The 25313-nt window shown below is 38.2% G+C and overlaps 1 protein-coding gene across 5 annotated transcripts in view; it reads left to right on the top strand.

Annotated features, from left to right (window-relative positions):
- The window catches only part of Neto (Neuropilin and tolloid-like), a 304172-nt gene that overhangs the window by 110272 nt on the left and 168587 nt on the right, over window positions 1-25313 (top strand). For 2 of the 5 annotated variants that reach the window (XM_087343435.1, XM_087343436.1), the window contains one exon: window positions 5674-5790. The exons of 1 other annotated variant lie outside the window; for it this stretch is intronic. The gene's annotated coding sequence lies outside the window, so the exon portion shown is untranslated. Of the gene's footprint in view, window positions 1-3280; window positions 3431-5408; window positions 5565-5673; window positions 5791-25313 lie in introns of those variants that run through there. 2 more of the 5 variants (XM_087343433.1, XM_087343434.1) reach the window with 2 other exon arrangements.

Raw genomic sequence — 25313 nt, 5'->3', positions numbered from 1 at the left:
GATGTTATAATAACTGCAAATAGTGACTTTAAAAAATGGCCACTAACCAACAAAGAAACAAACCAGCACATACTATTTCAACATACGATATCGTAAGACACATTGCATTAATAGATTATTTTGTAATACAAAGTCAAGACGGTCAGAATCTTTGTTCTTTCAACGAACAATTTCCAATAAACATTGTTTTAAATGTATATCTATGTTTTTCGTTAAAACTTATGGAACTCTCGAACGCGCCCCAATTTCGATCCCAAGGCTCAGGCAGGGTTATAAAATTCTTATTTCTTACTTTTCTTATGAGTCCCTCGGCATTCAGAATCCCACCTTTGATAAACCTGCCGCCTTCGTAAATCTGTGATTTTTCAGTAGTTACCAATTCCTCCTCTGCTGTTTTTCGTCTCTCCGCCTGCTGATTCGCCAGTCAAATCTTTATCAAACACTCTGGGATTTGGGTTCCTGACAACTGTGAATTTTCTGATTGTGTTCTTGTGGGACGTGATGCCATGAATGTTTAGACGTAGTTACAGGCGTTCTGGAGGAACAAACTGCAAGATTATACGGTCCCACAACCCAGAAGACCGCAACCTGTGTCTAACGGAAGTCTTCCTTCAGATGAAAACTTCGTTTTAAATAAGCGTATTAAGCTTAATCTTAAGGACTTTACCCTGATGTGCAATGAGTAATAATTTTACGAATTTTAAATGTCACATTCAGCACAACTTTTATTACAAATATATCCTTTGCATTACATGTTTCGGTTTGATAAGACCATCTTGAGTTAAACGGTCATGTCACATATTCCTATTTATAACATCACAAATGAATGAAACTCGCATGCATATTCTCAGTTAAAGTAAAGATGTCCCGCTACAAGCCATGTAGGTCGTTTGGGGGGAGAGATGCTGTTTTGTATTACACGAGTATCTCAATAAAAGTTTACAATTTTTGAAACTTCATTACCACAGAGTATTTCATATCCCTATGCTTAAGTACCACTGCCACTTAGTAGTTTGTTTGTTGAATGGATAAATAGACGCATACAGAGAATAGTGTTAACCAACCTTAATATAATGGACAGTAACAGACTACTGGAACGCAGGCCAGTAAGCGAATATCTGTGAAATCTAAACAGCCTTGAGCCTAACCCTTGGATGGTAGGAGAAAAAGAGGAAGGTTGTGCAAACCGAGTTTTACTTATTATTGTATTACTGTTCACCACTTTTCTAAAAGGGGTGGATTCTAACCCTCCGCCATTGCTCAGTCCTAGCCCACTTCTACTCTACCTAGAACATTAGCTTTACTGGCAAATGTAGCGTTCACGGATAGCACGAAAGCATTCCTTAAAGAGGAACCATGTTTAAAAATTCTGCTAGAGGAATTTCAAACGACAATATGTCGGCTGTAGAGCATGAAAGCTGATGACCTGCTAATATTTCTGCGGGTATGAGTCATAAATACTGAAGAGGAACGTAAATCCTAGTTTGTACCCTGGAGATGAAGGCGATGTATTATACCGAAACGATGGTAATCACCTGCAGAACTATAAGGCGTCACAAACCAAAATACAACAGTTGTTTTTTTATGTACCGTGAAAACCTCAGATCTCAGGTAATTAGACCCGTATCCTATCAGTTAACGTACGCCATAAATATGAAAATCCTTTGATCTAAACAAAAATTATGCAGTGTTTGTGCATTTGTGCCCAGGTTTCAACAGAGAACTTATGAAAATTCGAAACACTGTTCAGTGGCTTTTTATTTAGTGTTCTGTCTGACGACAGGTCCATATGAACAGGATCCTTCGATCCTTTTCTCGGACTGGGACCTGTTCATATACGTTCTTGGCAGATGATCCAGAAGTGGTTTGCCATTGCCTTCTTCTGTGTGAGTGTGAATGGAGTAATTGTTGGGATGCCACGGAGAAACCGGGGAAGCCCCCGGAGGAAAACTCCGTGTTGCCTAGACCACGGCCTAGCCCAACACAAGTTATAAATTCGGGCACCGCCGGGAATCGAACGTCAGAACAATTAATTGTGTGACATTGGTCTGGCTAGCTTTTATTCGGTTTCTTGTAACTGCAGTCCACGTTACCATCTTCCTGCCCACTAACCTGTGTAGTGGATGTAGAAGGAAGGCTCTTTCTCTGAGGCTAGAGCGATTGGATCTCGCAGCTGGCCGCTCATCTCCTAGTACCGATGCTGAGAATGCCTGGAGCTTTACCTCCACTTCCCATTACGTCCTTATGACACGATTTTTTTAGCGTAGGAACAACTTTTATATCTAATCTGCAGCAAGAGGTTCTGTCAACATTTTGGAAATGCAGAACTCTGTTACCGCTGAAGTCTAAAGGGTTCTGACAATTGTTTGTTGCAATTATTTCGACTATTACATTGAATTTAGCCCATAGTCTTCGTTATTTGTTATCTGCTTTTAAGAAATTGCCAAAACAATGGACATTGTTTAAAGTGATGGTCGAGTTGGTTTAATTTGCAATATCCTGCTCCTTTTTGTATTATTGCGCCCGGTGTGTGTCCCCTCGTAATAACGTTTGAAACAAACGACATATTTTTATTAAATTATAAATGAATTTTATGTCATTAGAAGCCATTCTTCCTTTGTTTTTTCTAACATCCTCCCGTCATTAATAATACCAACATAGAGGGATGCTAAATTTTAGCGGGAGGGTTACTAGCATCTCTTGTTGTAGGTTCTGTGATCTTGGTTTAGTAAGAGACAAACTTAATCTATAAGTATTCAACTTTTGTTGGGGTTGTATTTCTGTAGAGTGGCTTTGAACAGTGTGTTCGATTATATTAAACATTAAACCAATGGAGAAAACGTGACGATTTATTTGGAGAGAGGATATAATACGTTTGAAATGCCAAATTAAACACTTTCCATGTTAAAAGTTAGGTAGGTGGCGCTGTCAAGTGGTTGACAATATGAACTCAGCAAGAATATTAGTTTTTTGTAAATGGCGGGAAATTTTGTCGCTGAGTGACTAAAGGTCTATATTGAATGGAACTACGTAATTTCTCTGTTTATTTATCTTTATTCCCTTCTCTCCTTTATCCATCCATTTAGCCGTCCAGCTTCTTGAATGCTTACATAAGAGTGTAATTTTATGTAGTGTATGAACAGACGTTTTTGTATTACGTGATATTTCTTCTTCTTCAGTCATCTTCTTGAGCGTGTGTTTTGTAACGTAGTGGGGGTGCACAGCCATAATGTTCTGGAACGCGATTGGTGGGTTAGCAGCGCCATACGTCATTCTGATGCTTGCATTGCGAGCGGTGACATCACTTTGAGTAGGTTGATGGCTGCGTGCAGTGACATGATACACATAATGTGATAACATGTAAGAAGACTGTGAAAGATAGTGATGATGGTGGGGGGAGCTGTTGAAAGCGCATGACGGATGTTGATGAGTGAGTAAAGAAAATATACAGCCGTTCTTAGGTGACTGAAATGGCATGGCAGTGGACTACAGTGCACAAAACGATAGAATTACGAGTAAAAGAAGGCAAAGAACATGGGAAATAAATTCTGAAAATGAGTTAAACTTGGTGCTGGAAGTGATGAGACAATAAGAATGAGATATAGACATGTGTAGTAAACTTTATAGAGCAGAAAGAATGACAGACATTTAGAAACACATTTCATTGAGTTGTAGTGCCTTAATTTTAACTTTGTTTTCGCTTGACTTCAAGACCAGTCAGAGTTTATGGTTCAAAATTTTACCGACGAGAACTAAAACAAAATTCACCGGATTGCTTTACAGTTCAAATTTTACCAGATTACGTTGGGAAATCTTTAGTCGAATGAACGGCGGACGGAAGGACACGTTATCATTATTTTTTCGTCTTATCGAATCGTTACTATTACTATAAACCAGTGTTGCTTGCAAGTTCTTAGTTTGTATCGCCACACTTTCTTAACTGCATAGGTTATAAAGTTCTTAATGGATGGATGATGAATTGGGGCTGACATGGAAGGAAGCAGACGTGACCTCTCTTGTGGTATGTTCCCCTAATTTACACGGAGAAATACGAAAATCATATTACTACTACCTTATAGCCTATCATCGGGCAGAGAATCGAACTAGCGACCTGTGAAATCCGGAGTAGGAGTGAAAACCACTTTTCCGCGACCTTTAATAGCATTGTCTAAGGCATCGCATATTTTGGAAATCTGAGTGATTAAATTTCTGTTGTAAAACTTTTACTTTGAGTTTCCTCAGTCTTTCCATTCCAATCCCGAAATGGGACCTTCAAATGCTCAAGGACCGTCTTTTTACAAGACCTTATGCTGCATAACTCATGGTTAAATTATCCATACTACATAACCTCTGGTTAAAATGCGCCGTTAAATAGCCTAGCGTGCAGGGCACTAACTGACAACAGGTCTAATTCGTTATTCGACTATCTTGGTTCGATGTATTACCTACTGAGGTTAGGATCCGTCGAATGGGTATGATGCCTACGAATAGTACGGGAAGGACAAGGGAGAAAGCAGAAATGATATGTTCGTTATTATTTCTGAATTTGACTGAAAATCACGTATGCCTTAGAATAGGCGGTGTCCGGTCTGAGTTTGTACCTTGTACTTTCTGCCTTCCTGCTTTTGTTTTGTTCTATAATTGATATTCTGCGTCTCTTTCCCTGTAAACATTCCGATGCCTTAGGCCGGGTGTACACCAAGGTAACTGGTAGCTGCATTTCAGCTTTAACTTCTCCCATTTCTCTGTGGGAACACAGTTCTAGAATTTGTGTACATTGAGGAAACATTTTCTCTGTGAGTTCAATAGTTGTACGTGGGAAAAAGTCTTTATTCAGACGTTTTCTCTCACGATACGAGATGCCACGTAATGCTGATCCATTCGTTATCTGGTGGTTGGTTAGGAGAAGAAGGAAGAAGTACAACTGCAGGAGGCGGTGCTGATTTACCCCTTTTACACCCCTCTTTCACCATTATTTCCTGCGCAATCCTGCACCACTCAAGGTCATTTTTGTCTCTCCTAGAATAATCGAGGCTACATTTGTTATATAAGCATTGTTCGTGTTCAGTGATAGAAATAATAAAATATTTTTTTCTTCAAGATACAGTGGATTTCGGTTAATTGGGACACATCGGAACTAGAACACTTTGACCCAATTAAGCGGCAGCCCCAATTATGTGAGGTTTCACGTAGAGTTAAAAAGGTTTGATCTTTAAGATTTGTCCCAAGTAACCGATGGCCCAGTTAACCGGAATCTACTGTATTTCTTTTCCATAAACAGATGTGCAACTGAACGGTAACGCAACTCAAAGAAGTCTGAAGTACCGAGTTGGTTCTCAGTTGTGTTTCTGGCTTTCGCCTCCAGTTGCGTTGCAGTTGCGGTGTGGTTTCCCAGGTGTACACAGCGCTAACAGTCTGCACATGTTTTCTGCAGTTGCGATAAAGTAAAGTGTGGTTGAAGCACAGGTTCAGTCTTAATTTGACTTGGTGTGCACCCTGCCTTAGTCTTACCTTCTCGTTCACGTGGTGACCCTGTTGTCATTCTAGTATGACACTGGAGAAAAGTATGTTCATTGTATTATTTTTGACTTTTAATATATGACTGTGGAGAATAAGTTCAGGTGAGTGTATTCAGTAATTCAGCTAATCAGTCATCTGTTTTTCTTGTTGCAGGTAAGACGCTAAAGACGATTGTAAGAAGTTGGTGTTTATAGAGACAAGATCGTAGACTACAGATTATGTGGAGTTCATCTTACGTGTACGAAGACAGGACAGACTGGCAACATTAAGGTTTGTGATACATATATAAAATAGATGCAGGTATAAAATTATAGGTAACTTAGAATATACGACAGACTATCTCACAGGGTAGAAATCACATTAATGAAGGCATATTTTCTTCTTTTCGGTACAGAAGACAACATTTGTATATTTTGTAAGTCCCGAGACGTAAAACTCCTGTGTTGTCTTCTGTCTCCGATACCGGAAAATTCCATCGTTCGTAAATGAAAAATTTCCAGCAAACATTCTGGTCTGTGCTTTAAACAAATAATAGAACGTAAGCCCTTGTTAAATTTTTAGTTTTGTGTTTTCTATACCGTTCTCATGGTAGTGCATGGCGCGTTATCAATTTGCGGATTCGAAACACGGTGTGTTAAAGTGGAGAGTAGCCGAAAATATGCTGAATTCGCAGTTTCTGCCACGCAACAATTGGAAATCCTCCAACTTGAGGCTTAGGACTCTGGTTAAAACGCTGTAAATTAATTTATATCTCTTGTTAGTCTCTTCATACAGACTGAAGAATTTTAAGGTAGGCAGGCGGCGTCATCAGATCTGCCCAGCACTTTCCATTTCTATTTGCGACCGTATTTTATTGGCTTATTCACTATTTCAGTTACCGTTTCTATTTTATTCCTTAGTAGTTTATCTCTACAATTAATTTTTTTATCTCTAGTTACTTCTGTTTAGCTTCTTTAAACGCATGGAGCCGGGATAGCTCAGTCAGTATAGTGACTAGCTACGGGCTGAACGGTCGGGGTTCGATCCCCGACGGGGGCAGAGGATTTTTCCTCTAGCCTCTGCGTCCAGACTGGCTCTGGGGCCCACCCAGCCTCCTCTACAATGGGTACCGGGGTCTTTTCCCGGGGGTAAAGCCGGCCGGGGCGTGATGCTGACCACTCACCCCCATCTAGTGCCGAGGTCAAGGAAGAGAGGAGCTATACCTCCACTCACCCCAAACGCCTACATGGCGTATAGTGGGACAAACTTTACTTTACTTTACTTTAAACGCATGATTGAACAATTCTAAATTTAAACTCTCATTACCACGACCTTCTTTATATTATTAGCTTCTGACAGTTCTGTTATTTCAATGTCATTATTTTGAGTTATTTCATAATTATACCCTCTTTGTTGATGTTTATCTTGTAATCAGCCCTGAATTGACATTTGACTGATTGTTTTTGATTTCTGTTCTGACGTCAGCAGAATCTTTAGCCTATTTATACAGATTTTTCACGGTATTACATGCCATGTCCTGGTGCTAACGTGCATCATACTTCTTAAATCAAATACTGGTTCGTATAAACATCTATCTCTCAAAGCCTGAAGCTTTCAGACGATGGTACGTTATGATATGTAAAAAATGTTCTTTCGGACTTTGTATATTTTCTGAGTTATAAAAGTGTGAAACTAAAATGTTTCGGAAGCGGGATTGTGCTTCCGTATTCCTGAGTTAGATGAATCCAGTCCACATCTTCCGACCCAATTTATTTAAGATCCGTTTCAATATATTTTCCATCTGCGCCTAGGTTTTCCACGTGGTCTCTTCCCTTCATGCAGAGTATAGTGATGCAAAAAAATAAAGACTCACCTGGAAATTTTATGCATTCCAGAGCTGAGTATTTACACATTTCCACTCATGCTAGAAACACAAACACTGACTGATTATTTTAACTGAATTATTATATAGTGTCGAAATATGTTCATTTGCATAATGAATTTTATTCGATGTTGAAGGATTGGGTTGCATATTTTAAGGCACGCCCAACATTTGTCTGAAGGGACAAACTAAATTGGGATAATCCATTTCTGTACAGAGAATCAAAACACGGGTCTTCCTAAACACGAATCCCCGTTGTGTCCGGCGAAGAAGGAAGAACCCTTGTCAGGAGTGCCATGTTCCTTCCCAGAAAGTATCCGCACTTGTCCTTAGTCCGCTTTTCAACTGGAAGCTGTTATGTTTGCTATATTTGTTCTTGCACAGGAAGTCCCCGCGCCAATCGAGGATTAAGAACAAGAGCCCACTTTTCGCCTTGCGATATTTCTCCATAGAATGAACACCTTTAATACTATGAGCCACACTAAAGCCAGAACGCTTGTTACAGCAGACCGTGCCATTTTTACTGCGAAGAAACCATTTCTTGTTAAATTAACTCTGATACTAATAATTGCAGGATTTATGCTTTGTGCAAATTTCCTTAAACCGTTCCGCGTTACTTTCTTTTATTTAAGAAAGCTTTCTTTTGCTAACGTATGTTCACGATAGCGCAGGCGGATATTAGCCGGCTTCTAACCTCAGAGGCCCGAGTTCTGTCCATGTACAGTTCACAGATCAGGAGAAAATCCCTGCTAGGAATTCGATATACGCGCATGCGCAAGATTTCGCGATGAGTGACGACCCATCCTAAAAGCATTCGTTCCACAACCACTGAACGAACAACAGACGACAGGCTTTCATGTGTTCTAATGGGTACAGCTTTAAGATTACCTCACAACGGCACAGCGATTTAATCTAGAATATTATCGCAACACCCGCAGAACACATTAGAGGTGCGCTCACTACACGCTACTCTTAACTGCTTGATGTTTTCAGTCTATGTGTAGTAGCGTAAAACTCTGACGTATCACACTTCCCACCAATAGCAGCCCTCTAGTCCAGCTGATAAGTGACATTCCCCCCGCACCGCACCAGAAACGACTTCCCATAGCAGGGTTTTTCTCGTGATCTGTGGACAGTACTCACTCATGTGTTGTCTGGGGATGAACAATTACAGAATCAGCGACCACCGTTTCACAGAGACGGTCTCACACCTTGGAAACAATAAGAACATCATTTTATTGTTGAAAACCTATGAACTGTAGAAAGGACGACGGAAAGATTGATTTAAAACAGAAACTAAGCTGGATCTAAAATGAAGTGGTTCTAAGCGAGGGATCTGACTGATTTGTAGCAAGGAAATTTTGTTAACTGTTATGACGTGGTTATAATTTTAGACACAATAATGCAAAATGAACTTTCGGAGATATGGTACAGCTCTTATGAGGTCTTTGCATTCGTACACACCGCATAAAGTGAACTCGCAATGGGGTGATGTATATTAAGTAATCATAATTCGCCAATATATTCCCCCAAACATACCAAAAGAATTACAATTAAATGTGTAGCATGATGTAGGATGAATTTTAATTTTGTTTCGTATCTCAACATTTTGTTAGTTTTCGTGTTTCTTTGCCAGAATGTAGTTGAAATTTTTAAAAATGTGACCAGTTTCAGTTATAATAAATTATCAGTATTATTTTAATGACGGGGAAACATTTTAAATGCTGGAAATTCTTGTTCCCCCAATTCGGAATCTCTCATCTTATCTGCACTGACAAGAAACCTAATGGCCTGTGTATTTCATGTATCAAAATTCAATTTTTGTATCTCTGTAATGCAAGAAACGTTTGTGTGCATGGAAGTTCGAAAACATATAATGCCCGGAAAACGAGACTTTTATCAATTGATTTCGCTCTACGAGTAAATGAAGCGGAACATTCAGATCTCCTATGAACTAAAGGTATTCGAGTCACAGAGTTTCCAAACTAGGATTTTCAAAGGATGTGCAGATTTTTAAGAAAATTTGTTTTCTTGTATAAGTTTTCAAATGGTTAGAAAAGTCGTTAGGAAGTTGGTAGAATTTGCTCTGTGTGACGCAGACATGAGTGAGTAAATTTTATTCTTGTTAGATAATCACAGTTGTTCCTAATACGTCAATGAATCTAGAATGAAAAGAAAATGCAGTTTTATGTACTGCATGTGCCTTATCAGCGAGTTGTTATATTAATGACGAATATTTTTCAGTCATATTTGCGAGATCAGTCCGACGAAGTTTATATATTAAAGTTATAATTGTGGGATTTGAGGTCCGTGTAGTCTGGTAGAAGTTTACTTACTTTTCAGAGGTCCTTGCTGCTTACATCATCCGGGCGAACTCGTCTTAAGTTTTCTGGAGCACAAAATCAGGTTGATACCCCAAATCAGTCTGCTGTTAATAAGCTGGTAGTTACTCTAATGTGAAATATAGTTACATTTCAGAACTTCAGATTTTATTTCTGTGAACTGCCTTCCCCAAGGCGAAGAATGGAGTTTTCCTATAATATTTTCTGATTCTGTCAAAAGGGATGCCCTGAGTTTTTGAACATGATTAGTTGACTAATTTCTTTTGTGCTACTTTTTCCTTTGGCTCCATTGCAAACGAATGATTTTTTTATTATGTACCTTTTTTTAAAGAAGATATTCTCTTCTACTCGGTTTGACGGGGACATTTGAGTTTTAAAATAAAAGGTGACACAAAGCCTTCTCTATTTTTAGTGGCTTCATGAATATGAGAAACTGCTGTGCCCATTATGTGCAAACAGCGATTCTAGCAGGGATAATAGCTGAATGGCATAACAAGGAAATTTTTCACATTTCGTTACAACTACAGTTACTTATTTCATTCCACGCAAGACTAGAAATGTCGGTAACTAAATGAGCGAATTCTCAAATACGGAGTACTTACCACTATACTGCAATATTCAGATTCTCTTGTCCTGATTTAGCCAAATTATCGTTTAATACGGAGTTGTGATCGGTGTCAATGATAATGGTGCAGAGAAATGCTCTGATCAGGGGTGGACAATTAACTGGCGTAGCATTCACTAGGGACTTCAAGTGACCCCAGGGGTTCAGGTCCGGTGCATGCAACACCAGTTAACACACAGCAGGAGCTATGGCACCTTGTGTGGGTTGCTTATAACACGGTTAAAGCAAGACCTGGTGTATTCGAGCGTGTTCGTCAGTAGACTGTTCGTAGTGATCGGGCATGTGTCGAGGTGAAGATATCGAATTTTGAACACCTCTTGTAAAATCGCGAATTAGATGCATCGCAACAAACACTTTGTTACAGGAATGCGTTTTCTCCATTCAGCTATTGTATCTAGGTAAGGAGGCATTTCCAAATCCATGTTAATAGAAACTTTTTTTTATTGTTTTGGTTCCCAGAACATGTTCTTAAATTTTCCAAACATACTTTTGATTCACTCTGTATATTTGCAAGATGTTAGTATCATTCGTCTGTTCTTTAAAAGTTATCAAGGAGCTCATATTCACTGGCACGATGATATTGGCTTATCTTTTCTTACGGAATAAGGAAATTGATCAATCAGGCAGCGCTATAACAAAGTGAAAGACGTATTGAAAATTATATTTAGTATTTGTCTGCTTTCTTATCGAACTGCCATTCTCGTTGTCTTTCATTTGTTTTATTATATTACTTTCGATGTTATGTGTACAGTTTCACGTAGACCATATGTCGTGATATGCATACTTCTTATATCATCATGAGAAGATAAATGCGTCTCTTATTCTGCGGGATTCAGTAATAGTTAATTGGGATTCCAGACTTCGTACTTGAGTAGGTTTATTCTTAAAAATTAAGGTCAGTGGATTACTTTCAGTGATGGGAGCATATCTTATTTGCTGTTTAACTGCGAATTTGTGGTTTATTTAGCTGATTAGCAAAACGTTAGAAATACGAGAAATGTTTAAGGTGTTAGTGTTGATTGGCTCTGATCTATGTGTGTTTTGTTGCTAGCTTCAACTTCGCTCTAATCCAATGATAATGGTGGTATTACATTCATGTTTTATTGAAGTGTCAATGACTGGATGTACGTTTAGAAATTTATTTGAAAAATGAGAGAAGAATACCTTTAGTACTCTGAAGAAGAAGTGAATACGTAGATGGGTTTTAATTTCTCTTACTGTTTACAAGCCTGTTTAATCCAAAAAGATGTGATATATCTCTATTTAAAGTTAAGGGTGAAAGTTCTAAATCAGTTCTCACCGTTCTGAAGACTGCTAAAACTTCTTAAAAATCAACGATTTGAAATTTAACACAAGAAACTGATAAAAGCTAAGTGGGACTCTGTTTTGTTTAACAGTGCATTTCGATCCCGTTGAACAAAGGAGACTGTGACATCTTTTTCCCAAATGGAATTTCCGGCTAGGATCAACGAGCCAGAGGGTTCTAAATATAAGCAAAGCTAACCAGAGACAGAACAGTGTGTGTCCGCAAGAGTGACGTAGCGGAACTGCACCTGTTGTGGATCGGCCCAAAGCGAAGTAATAAATCTTATTCTCAAACAAAGAAATTAGTATTCACGTCAGAGAAACTTATCTTATGTAAAGGTTAGAAGGACCCATAAAACTTACATGTTAAGTTTTATGTAGAATCTCCACATTTCGAGGAAAATACTACCGATTATGTGTTCGTCATCGTCTAAATGATGTCCGCTCGATATAAAACGCATTGCATATACCTAGATAGTAAACAGATATCATTACTCCCTAAGGGCGCTAATGCTCCGTCCTCCTTGTTCAAAATAATAGCCTAGATGACATGAAAATACCATCAGGGTAACGAGTTGTACAGACTTGGTGCGTATCTCCGAATATATTAAATAAACAAGGTTGGCAGCCGACAAGGGGTGGTCTTCCAGCGTGGTGATTTGGTGGGGGTTTTAAGAGCCCTAGATCGTAGGAATCTATAATGCTCTTAATCGCACCAAATGCTACCAAACAAATGTGGCAGTATACGGGATTTTACTCGTCAACAAAAAGTAATGATCAAACCCAGGAGGATGAAATGGGCGGGACATGTGGCATGGCAAGGATGAAAAGTGCATCTGCAATTTCAGTTGGAGACCTGAACAGAAGAAGTGTCTAGAGGCGGAATGTTGTCATCACGGTAACATATAAAGGTTACTTGAAAGTCAGGGAATTTTTCGACAAGATTTAAAATAAGGCCGGTTACAGTGGCTGCGCTGTCTGGGGCTTGGGCCTTTTGCTCTTGGACGTTGGGGCCGTGGGTTAGAATCCCACTCAAGGAATGGGTGTTTGTCTGCGTCTTTCTGTGTTGTGCTGTCCTGTGTACGGGTAGAGGCCTTGCGACTGGCTGATTACTCATCCAAGGAGTTCTACAAAATGCCTAATAGATTAAATGAATGAATGAAGGAACATCTCGACACCTGCTGGTAGAAGAGAATCGACTAAGAGAGAAAGAAAATATTTCAAATAATACTGAATGGATTTAGATAATGAATGAACACTACGATTTATTTAAAGTTATGTAATAACGCAAAGACAGCATTTACAAATTGTAGTTTAGTTATAAATTTGGCGTGCCTTTGCATTCCTGACTTTTAACAAGCTGACGTTTCCGTAAGGCCATTTCCTCTCAGCGTACCACTATCAAACCACCTCGACTTTCCGTCCGACCTTCCGAGGATAGTGTTAGGCAGCGTATTGTGTCCGCGTCGCTTAGCGCTGCGACCATGGATATGCGTTCTGTCACGAGGCAGTAAGGGATCTTTGTTGCCTTCAGGGGGATCGTGGCTGTGAACTCGGTCATGTAACCCCAGTCCCTACATTGACGTGACGTGAATAGTAAGGTTCGTCTGACCAATAAGGTGAAGTCATTACATTCTTCCATCGCTCTTACGTGTTCTCTCTGGTTCTTCATCATATTCTTCTTTTTTTTCTTCTTTTTTTTTCTTCTTCTTCTTCTTCTACTTCTACTTCTACTTCTACTTCTACTTCTACCCAGCACTCTGTTAATATTGGGCCTTTTTCGTCATCATCTTATCTCTGTCTTCCTTCTTCATCACCATCATTAATGTGTTCTCATCCGACTTTTTCTTCACCATCACCTCCGTCTTTTCATTTTCATCATAATCCCAATTATTTTTCACTTTCTTGGCGCCCTATTTCTTTTCCAGCATCGTATAGTAGGCCTACTCGGATCTTATTTCTTTATTTAATGTTTCCCGTTCTCTTGCTCTTCATATTTCATCATCACATTCTCGTCCGTCTCAAACTTGTTTACAATACTCAGGTTGTGACATCCGTAAGGTAAATGCTAATTTGCTGGCGACAGATATTCGTATTAATACTTTGATTTACCTATAATGAGACGTAAATAAAGCAATGTGAACTGCTGACTGTGGCCAACGAGAATCCTGAATGTAACCAATCATCGCTCGACATTTATTCCTACTTTTAGAAACATGGGTCCGCAGTGGCCGCGCGGTCTGAGGCGTGGGCCTTGTGCCGCTTGGTCACTGGGACCGTGGGTTCGAATCCCACTCAAACCTTGGATGTTGTCCGCGTTTTTCTGTGTTGTGCTGTCCTGTGTACAGGTAGAGGCCTTGCGACGGGCCGATCCCTCGTCCAAGGAGTCCTACCGAATGTCTATAGATCGAGCCAACGAAAAAGTTGGGACCCCCAGTGCTCAGGCACTTGAAGAACGGGTCGTTCCCAATACCCAGTACTGTTAGAAACACGTCATGTGTAAATGCCTCGTGGTTGATGTTGTCATATACAGAGGATCTAACGAAGGTTGCAAGAACATGGCAAAGGCGGAAAGAAGAACAATGAGATTAAATTCCACTTGGAAAATTGACGTTTGTGTCAACAGTTTAAATTATTCTGTATCAACAGCTGCCAGTCAACCCTACGTAGTATCGTGTTAAAATTTGTTGGTACCACACTTTATACATCTTATTGTGTAATTTACTGGGACATTTTTAATTTAATCTCTGCTGGGTATCTTATCAGCACTAATGATTTGTTCTTTACGAATTCAACTTAAACTATCCGTATATTTCACACTCAGCAATCTGCATTACGAATTTATACGACTCCAGTTTGGTCCCACCGAATAAGACATTCGCAATGAACCACGTAATAGCCTCGATATAGCTGTCTGTAAAAGAAATTTAAATTATTCAGAATACACGTCTGAAAACATCTCGATAGGCCTATTGTATGTATTTTACTTATGGTGTCCAATAACGTAAACTATTATTATATTTGTTTACCGTCGGTAAACAAATATAATAATTATTTTAATTATTTTAATTAATATCACAATATGACGCAACTATACTATCTCAACGTAAACTATTTCGAACTTTCAACCTATGATTTTACAAGTCCGACAGTTGCTAATGTATGTCAGCGGGTTAGCATAACATATTAGTATTTAAAAGCTTGGTTATTTGCTACTACATCTATCTGTTGTTATGATCTACAGTTAAAAAAAGACCCCATGCAGTTTCATATTTGGATCACAGAGGAGTTACACTTGGTGTGGCACACATATTCCTAGGCGGACGAGTCCAATATATGACCGCTTTGTAAAACAGAACCTACCATACGCACCAAAACTTTCATGAATATTGTTGCTTCAAAAGACATTTTGCGTAAGAGACAGAATGTTTTCTTTCAGATAATGATCGATTTGATCAAGTGATTACTCTCTATCTACTTAATATTTTATTATTTAGATTATTCGAATTATTGTTGTCATCTCCTTAGCCCATGCAATTTGAAGTCTCGGATTGCAAAATTTGTTCCGAAATACTCTTATTTCGTCTGCTTTCTGACAATTCTTTGTTCATAGCAAGAATATTTTATTGTTATGTAATATTCTGAACTGTATTTAATCTGAAGGGTTCTAACCATGGTGTCTTATATTCCGTATTGCTGTTTCTCTGGACTTGATCCATCATTCATTATTCTAAAAACGATATTTAATTAATTAATCTTGTCCGTCTAATCACAATTTAAAATTTAAAATTAAGATAGTTAAAATACCAAGTGATGCTCCTTATCGAAACATTCGATTTACATTTGGAAAATATATATTTAATTAATTAAATATATATTTTCACAATATGACGCAACTCTATCATATTCTAAAAACGATACTAAATACGGAATTCTAAACTGAGCTTCTCACTTAGAAGATATTATTTTGTTTTATATTTATTTAATCTCGTTTTTGGAGTAGAAAGTGTTAAGAATTTGAAGTGTCGTATTCGAAAAAAACAGACTTTAGGCCTGCATGCACTGTTTGTGTCGTTTTTGCTGGTCTTTATTTCAGCACTGTACCCTCTGGCTTAATTAACATCGTCTGTATGTAATAATTGTAATAATTTGTGACGTCGAATGAGATGTTACCGTCACCGTTTGCTTTTATTTCTGGCACGTCAACGGTATGCGTCGGCATTGAATCAACCCCCAAAACACCACCCTCGCTGTCACTAGCACCACCTTTGTCATTGCAATTAACGTATGCGTCATGGAGCTCAAAGGAATGGATTTGTATGGGATATGTTTTGTTATACGTACAACTACACGGTCCAGATCTCTTATACCTATCTGTGCCAGCCTCTGTATGACAAAAACAAAACGTCGGCAATCTGTTTAAATCAAGCTTTGGAAAGGTTGGTGTTTGTTCAGTTACTGTGCTATTTAGAAGGCAGTGGAATGAAATTTATCTGTAACCCAACCCCTAATGACAATATAGCACTTAATTTATTTGTCAGTTTTATACATGACGAACATTTCTGTTGCAAGATGTGAACTGACTTCACACATGTTGACAATGTACTATCATTTTCATGTGACCATAGAATTAGAAAGTGTAGATTTTTTTCAATTCAATTCATTTAATTGACATAATAATGCACAGAATTAGGTTTTGTCCAGTAAGCGTTCTTAAACCGTTACAGGTGTTATATGTTACGTAGTTCGGATTTACTTTCTTTAGGCATAAATGAATCGGGCGATTTTGTTAAGATGAAAATATGAAATTCCAAAATTATGGCTGAGTATGTATTGCTATACAAAAGTAAGATCCAGCCTGATTTTTTTCTTTGAACAGTATTTCCCGAAAAACTTATTGTCGTTCCGTAGGTCAAGAAATTCCCTTTTTTTTTTTTTACAGAATCCGATTATTCAGAAAAGCCGCAGTTAAATTATATCTTGAGTCAAATGAATCCATTTCACACAATCTCACTCTGTTTCTCTAACGCCCGTTTTAATATTATCTTATCTACGTTCGTGTCTCCCACGTGGACTCTTCTGTCAAGGTTTCCCGACGAAACTTTGTCCCTATGCGTGCTATGTGTAAACATAATCTTGTACTCTTGATTTTAATAATATTATATGAAGAGCACAATCTATGCGTTCCACAGTATTATTCGTTTTTTGATGCATTCTGTGGTTTGTTTTCAGACATCCTTAAACAGTTATTTCTTTACGTAAGTGACCACGTGTGAGACTGATATAAGACACGGGCAAAGCATATTTCTTTGTTCTAATCTTAAGGTTTAATAATAGGACACGGGAAGCGCGTACGAAATAAAATCTGCTCGTAATTTCATGAATAACATTTTGATTCGTTACTATATCCCCAAGAATTTTAACGTCATCACATTTTCAAATGACACTAGTTGTTATTATGGTTTTAAAGTTTGTTTTCATGTAGAAAATAATACTGATGAAAATAGAGCGGCCAAAACTTGTCTACATTTTAAAAAAGACCTCTCTGTAATAGATTTTCAAACTTGTGAACGTTTCGCGAACTGTTCTTGTGGGGGAATTTCTCCATGAATACTTCCAGTGGGTACCAGGGCACATTCCCCTAGGTCAAGAAGCTGACCGCACCTTCATCTAGTACCGAGTTAAGAATAGAAGCGGCTCTTTCTACTCCTACTCTTGTCTATGTAAATAAATAAATAAACGTATATAAATATATAATTTGTTATGACACAGGTACAAATCTAACTTTAAAAGAGCGATGTCTTCATTATGAGTTTGCTTTTGATTATCCACTGGGACAAGTCAAATTTGTGTTGCATTACGTAATTTCAGTGCTGGCGCCAAGCAATTCTGTAAGTTTTACAACAAATTATAAACTTTCTTAAAGCATCTGTATTATTCGGGTTCTTTTCCAAGTTACTCGTTTGTGAAAAGAGACTTAGTTATGAGCTATGTAAATATTCAAGAATAAAGGTTAAAAAAAGAACGATTTAACACTGATTTGAATATTTTAATGTGGTGGTTATAATGACCTTATGAATTCGAAATATTCTTTATAAGTGATTCTTTTACCCTCTTTGTGGTTTTAAGCGGTATTTTAGCGCAGGAGCTCTGCACAGGAAAAGAACTGCTACTTTTAAGTACTCTTACAACTTGTCTTCTGACTCTGTTTCTCTCCGGTGAATATGGCTTTGTACAGTGCTGTTATTTTATTGTGGCCACTTGTCTGCGCAGAATGGGAGTTAAAATAAAACAGTGAGGGCGAAATAGACCGCGAACTCCTATATTTTTAGCGACATGAGAAGTTGGGACAGCGTAGTTAATGGATCAGTTAACCAGTAATTGGTGTGAGATTTATTTACGCAAATAGCACATGACTTTTATTGTTACACTTGTCTCCCGTCTTTGGTTGTAGCCCGTAGTTTACTTGGCATAAGGCGGAGTTCTTAGAAAGAATGTTTATATATTTGTTAGTACCAACACAATCAAGTTTTGTCACCCGAATTTTCTCATTCTCTGCCATCTGCAAACTGATCCACACACTTTCTGAGACGTAATTTTGTGGGTGACTCAACTAATTCTGCTGCTCAGCGAAACTCATCAGCTACCATCAAATAATTCTGCCCACACCATAGCTCGAATCGCGTTTGTCCAGCCGTTAGCGAATTACTTTAACTCTTTTAAATTTCATGGTAACTATGTGCTTTAAGAACCGATAAATCTGATTTTCATATGATTCTCAGTGTGAACAGCCGTTACCATTAGGGTCTATTTATATAGGAACGTAAAGATAACGACACGAGCCCTTGCCGATTTTCCAGAAAATATTATTCAACGTTTTTCAATGGAACTGTTTATATTGACTCCGAGCTAGTCCGTTTCACGAACGAGTCTCGCCAAACTTACGTCTCCAACGATATTTTTCCTAAACAGTTCCATTTAAAATCGCTGAATAATATTTTCAGAAAAATCAGCAAGGGCTCGTGTCGTTATTTTACGTTCCTATATAAATAGGTCTTTATTCCGTCAGACTGAATTAACCAGTCAGTCTTTGTAATAGAGAAGCGTTACGTTTTCTTAGCGGTAAGGATTGAGTTATTGAATATTATCCGAGCGAGCTTCGGCATCGAAGTTTATATTTATCACCACTTTTAATGAGAAATGCAAATATACACTTTTTTTGCTGGTGCTTTCCAGGGTCGTGAACTTGATCTGTCACGGGAAAGTGACAACGTTCAAGAAGTGCCGAAGAAAATTCTTTCGAATAAGGAATTAGGAAATCTTTCAAAATTATCGATGAAAACCAAATGTTAACAGATCACTTTGGAGACATACGTGGGTGAAATGACGTTAAATTGATCACTAGGTTGTGGCACCATAATCACAAAAGACAAGAATCGACAGTTAGAAAAGTAATTATTATTAATTACAACAAAAGTCGAAAGAGCGAGTTATTTTTCGAAAACAGTTAAGAAATTAACGCTTTTATTGAATGTCCGTTGTTGTGTTCACAGTAGAATCGCAAATGTACTCTTCACTGAGCTAGGTCATTCCACTTCTACCATTCACACGAGATTTCTCTAACATTCATTTTAATATTATTCTCTCATCTACGCGTGGGTCTCTGTTCTTTAAGTTTTCAGACTAAAATATTCTACATTTCTTACTTCCCTGTTGCTTGCTGAATTTCCCGCCAATATAATAACTCTCTTATTTAATTTACCACCATTGGTTATTAAGCAATGTGTGCCCCAAGTGACCTAACATATACATATTTTAAACTAAACAAATTAAATAATACCAGACAGAGTATTTGTAATGCACTCTCTCTTCCTAACTCTTTAACTACCACCCCACACCCCTCAGTGTTGACCCTCTCATTTCCATATCGGGCTTCCATGTGGTCAGGTTTCATGTGGTTTGTCCACTAAAATACCTTCATGCATTTATTGTTTAGCTTATCACCGCCACGTGTTGTGACCAGGGTGATTTCTTTCGTCACTATCCTGACAAAACTAAGTGACCTGTGAAAATCCGGATTCTGCAATATGTGATGTTTACAGATGATCCGTTGCTCCGGGAATATTAAATGCTGGGTAAAATCAAGCCAACAGAACTGCTTACACCGATTTAGCGACTGCAGTGAGGGGATGGGCGAATATTTAGGACAATTGGATTTTTACGGTTTTCAAAACTCGACCGAGTTACAACAGCACAAATAAAACAATAATTTGTAGTATATTGTTCCTTATCGTCTGCGTCTTTTGGGGTTAGAAATAGAAGGAACGAGCTGCTCTTGTGGTCATTTAGCGTTAGTTGCCGATGTTTTTAAATACAGCTAACCTATTTTTGTGGAAATGATTTCTCGAAAATCGTTCGCAGAGAGATCGTGTGTTTTGTTGTTAAATACAAACTCGTCTCGAAGCATTAAACCTAAAGCACAAATAGGATTACACGATATTATTCTGTGTCTGTATACACCACGTCGGAGATCAGAAATTTTATGTATGATTTGAGTTTTTCACAGCGGTGAGTATGAAGATTTCTGTATTCTGGGTTGTTGCGCTGTGTAGTCTGGTAGATGATCACCCTGATGACGGAGACACTATGACCTCTGAAACGTTGGTTAACATCGACCACACTACAAAGCGCAACAACCCAGAAGAAAGAAATCTTCATACTCATCGCCCTGATGACGGAGGTAGTATGACCTCTGAAACGTTGGTAAACATCTACCACACTACAAAGCGCAACAACCCAGAAGACAGAAATCTTCATACTCATCGCCCTGATGATGGAGGCAGTATGACCTCTGAAACGTTGGTTAACATCGACCAGACTACACAGCGCAACAACCCAGAAGACAGAAATCTTCATACTCATCGCCCTGATGACGGAGGCAGTATGACCTCTGAAACGTTTGTAAACATCGACCAGACTACACAGCGCAACAACCCAGAAGACAGAAATCTTGAGAATTATTGTTTATGCACTTCACGATTTAAACCACTGTTTACTGCATGCACCACCATCGTTATATTTACTTCGCGCGGTTTGTTAACAGAGTATCTTACAACTTTTAGATTTAACAGCGTTTATTTTCTTAAACTGCATCGAATAATTGATATTTGTGACGCAGACAGTTTTTTTCTTGCGGTACGGACTGAATTTTTAAATGTTATTTACATGAGTTTCGGGCTTGAGAGTGTTCATACATTCTGATGATTTTGCCTTCTCAAAGTGCATATACACCAGAAAAGTAAGTTCAAAACGTTAAAATGAATGACTCAAAATTATAGAAACGTTTTTCCAGAGGCTTGATGAATCTGTCGTCCAGCTAATGAAGTACGAGTCCATACCGTGTCTCAACCTGGGTTCTAGAATAATACCATCGTCGTAAATAGTAAAATCCAAGTTACCATCAAATCGTCTACACGCAAGAACTGTGGAACGTTACAAAAAATTCAAGATGGCCAAACTCCGATCCGAGATTTAAACTGGGACTTCCGAATACGAAGTGCTGACTACTATTCTGCGAAAATGTGTCCATAGTGATATTTCAGGTTTTCACAGCGGTGACTATGAAGATGACTGCCTTTTGGCTTGTTGCACTGTGCAGTATGCAGAGACACTTGCTGACTTATCAAGAGGCATCACTGTGGTGATGGAGGCATCAAGCACCTCTGAAACGTCGGTAAATTTCTACCAGAGTGCAAGGCGCAACAACCCAGAAGACAGCCATCTTCAGACTCATCGCCGTGAAAACCTCAAATCCTACAACAAACAAATGCTCAGTTGTTGAATCGTCAGCGTTAAGAGGGTTTAAATTAGGAGCTCAGACTGCTCTACCGAAACGTTAGTCACAGGCAACATCTTCACCGCCTGTAGCATTTCAGATTTTGCTTCTCTTTCGGTCTGCTGTGTACGTACAAAGATTAAAATGCGGAATTACTTCCAGTTTGATCCCAGTTTTAAGAAACTATGGCAGCTGCGAGATAACTTCAGATTTAAAACGTGTTATAAATTTTAATGAAATTGTGTCTCGTTCTGTAAAAAAATGCTTCCTGTGTCCTTTCAAATGTTTCTCAAACTTGGTCTTTAACGAAATGATAAGAGCACAGATTAAAGATGTCTGAGAACAGGACGCTATGGAGAATATTTGAACACAAGACTGATGATGTTACAAAAGGCTGGCGTACTTTGTGATCTGTATTCTTGACTAAATTTTGTTAAAAAGATAGTTCAAAGAGGATGAGATGGGCGGGGCATGTAGCGCACATGAGAGAGATGAGATATACAATACCGGAAATATAAAGGGAAGAGACTACTAGGAATTCATAAGCCTAGATTGAAGGATTTTATTAAAATAGATCTTAAATAGGGTGGCAGAGTGTGGATTGGCTTTATCTGGATTTTGTTACGGACATATGGTAGTCTGTTGTGAACACGGTAATGAAACTTCGGATTGTGTAAATGGCAGGAAATTTCTTGACTAAGGCTAACTGAACGACTGTTAGCTTCTCAAGGAGAACTCCGCTCCTTGGAATTAGAGGAATGCGATAATTGACAACAGCGAAGAGACGATCGGAATGTTTGCTTGGTAAAGCGTGATGGTGTTAACGGACATAAATTTTATGATTATGAACCATATATGCATAATTGAGTCTTAACTAACTATTCCAAAACCCTCCAGGTGCTATTGGACTATATATTAGTTTCGGGCACTACCATCTGTTTCTTGGTTTCAGTGGATTGACTATTAGATTATCCACACGTCATCAAACCCCGCTTCACATTTGGTAAGAAGCTTAGGAAAGAAAGGTTCATCAATAATAGATGCTGGTAAGAAATAGTATCAGCATATATTAAATTGTTCCTTTAATCCGGAAGTCATGGAGAAACATGTAACATGAGAGATGTACAAATTTACAAGACAGAAAATCTCTCTGTGTGTGTTTTGTTACAAGTGTGTGCACAAAAGTAGTGATGAAGGTGAAATAGGGGACAAATGAAGATCAAGAAATAATAATAATATTAATAATAATTTTATAGTATTTATTATTTCATTTCATGAATCGTAGATAATCATTGAGAATAGCGCCTCATCTTGTTAATTAAATGACAAGTTTCAAAGCTAAAATTTGTGTAAAAATTGAAACTTGGCACCACAGCTGAAATTCACAGCACATTTAATAGACTTACATGAGTTAAAGGAATATGGGGGGAGAGGAAAACAACCGTTTAAGTGCTTTAGGCAGTAACTCTTAAACTCGGTCCCAGATGCTGCTACGTACCTCCTCTATTAAAGTGTGACACTTTGCCTTATCAGACACTGTACGCTACGCTCTCAATTTTAAATTCAACCCACGCTTCATAACTCTGACATTATCATCACGTGTTACGAGCGAAAAACTCGCAACATTTTGCACATACGGGTATCATCATTAAGTCAGCGCAAACTGAGGTGTAATGCGTCTGTAATGTGAAAATGAGAACACGACTGACAGAAAAATCCATGATATCCATCATTCGTCACTAAACACAATAGTAAAATTATACAAAGACATAAATAAAATAAAATGTGCTACTAAGGTGACAAGTTTTATTTCTCCGTGATTTTATATTTTTATATCATCTACACTAGATATGACAGAACATCGAAAAACAGACGAAAACACGGCTTATTAACAAGAAGATTTGTGTCTTCTGGGTTGTTGCGCTGTGTAGTCTGGTAGATGTTTACCAACGTTTCGGAGGTCATACTGCCTCCGTCATCAGGGCGAAATCAAACAGTTTAATATACTAAAATAAAATTAGATTGGTTGCATTGTGAAATATAATTTTATGGGTAGCTATGATGATTTACCTTCGCAAATGCCAAAACAGTGACCTGTATTTACACCTGGACTAAACCAGCACAACCACTAACGAAAGCCACGCCCACCCTAAGCATTGGACGTATTACTGCGGTCCTGCCTTTATTTCGGTATTTATACAGTTTAATGTTTTAATGCCTGCATGCAGTTAATACAACAAATGAGAAGATAGTCCAACGAATTTTCAACTGACATCGAATTTTTATGTTTATAAATTTAAACCAAAATTATAGTTCACCTCATCCCCAGTTTCAGAGGCTTCGCCACTGACACTAAATAAAAGCACAACGTTAACATGACCCATCTTCTTTTTCTTCTTCTTAATGCACAAACTGCGTAACAGAGACAGTGAATAAAACTTTGAATTACTATAGCGCTATTGACGTGAGCTTCGTCTCTACATGTAGCTAACAAAGTATAATTTTCACATCATAAAAGTTTTCCATACATAACAGATTCTGACGTCGCTGAGGTATTAAGGTTCTAACAAGCATTATGTCCCCGACAACTGAACTGTGAAAAAAGAAGACTGCGCATATGTATCGAGAGTCCAAGCTGACTTCCACAGGCGACTTATGGATATTTAATCAGTGACGTCAACCATGCTGTCGGGTGGGAAGGGGTCACCTGTCTCACTGAGCGCCACTAGCAGTTACAATATTTAAATCCTATCCACCAGTTCTATAAACGTTATTTTCATTCATCTTGCTTCCCAAAATTGGCTAATCAGGCCATTTCGCCTTTGGCATACCGAGAAATTACTGGACTACACAGTTATAAACGTCGTTATCTTAAAATATAGCTCGATTAAACCGATACTCATATAAACACGCTTCCACAATGAAAAGTAGGTCCATAATATGACTAACATTGGCATTTAGATATACTACATACAGTCAATATAACAAGCTAAAAGAAATAAATGCCAATAATTCCTCGCAACTAGAATACATATCACATATAGGACGAAGAAATACACACAAAATACTGATCTAAATAATTCAAATGAGAATAGCACTTGGAGACAAAAATATAAGTGGAAGAATAACATAAAAACTGTTATGGAACTAAAGTGTGAGGTTATTGACAATGCAGTACTGACTTGACAGAATATGGTCCAATGGCGGCCTCATGAAGACTGTTAATAAACGTTCAGCTACCGAAACGTAAATAATTTCTTACAATTTTCAAATAATACTATATAAAATAGAACTGGTGGTGTGTCTGCATTATGTAGCACAGCCCTAACCACCGATACTGGCACGGCCGGCCTCAGCCTTAATGAGTTTATCGATAAAGTTGTTCACCCTGGGCGATGCGACATACGTAAGAGTTTATTTCCACTGTGGATGACCAGAAATGCAAAGAAAACCTTGCAACTTACACCATGGTGGCCTCCATGGAAACAGAAAGTCCTCGGCGAAGGGGCCCAAATTAGTGTTTTTATTTATTTAACGTCGAGAAGAGAACCCGGGACTTTCGTTATACAAAAGAGTGAAAACTTTTGGCGGCAAATTCGTAGTGATGACACGTGCCTTCGTACAAAACATGTCATTTATTAGTCAGACAGCAACATAATCATCATGCAGTTGCGATATGCGTAATTGAATAACTAGACAAATTTATGTATACGTGAGTGGAATAATATTTTCGGCTTCATTTTTGTGGAATAATTATTTCTGAAACAAAAGCAATATTGCAGAATCATTATAAATACAAGAGTAAATACAAATTTGATATGCATT

The sequence above is a fragment of the Zootermopsis nevadensis genome, unplaced genomic scaffold (genome assembly GCF_977971745.1).
Source record: "Zootermopsis nevadensis isolate Lab colony 2312 unplaced genomic scaffold, Znev_1.0 Znev_ptg000006l, whole genome shotgun sequence".
Taxonomy (NCBI): Eukaryota; Metazoa; Arthropoda; class Insecta; order Blattodea; family Termopsidae; genus Zootermopsis; species Zootermopsis nevadensis.
The sequence above is the reverse complement of the archived record's forward strand: the minus strand, read 5'-3'. Positions and strand labels throughout refer to the sequence as shown.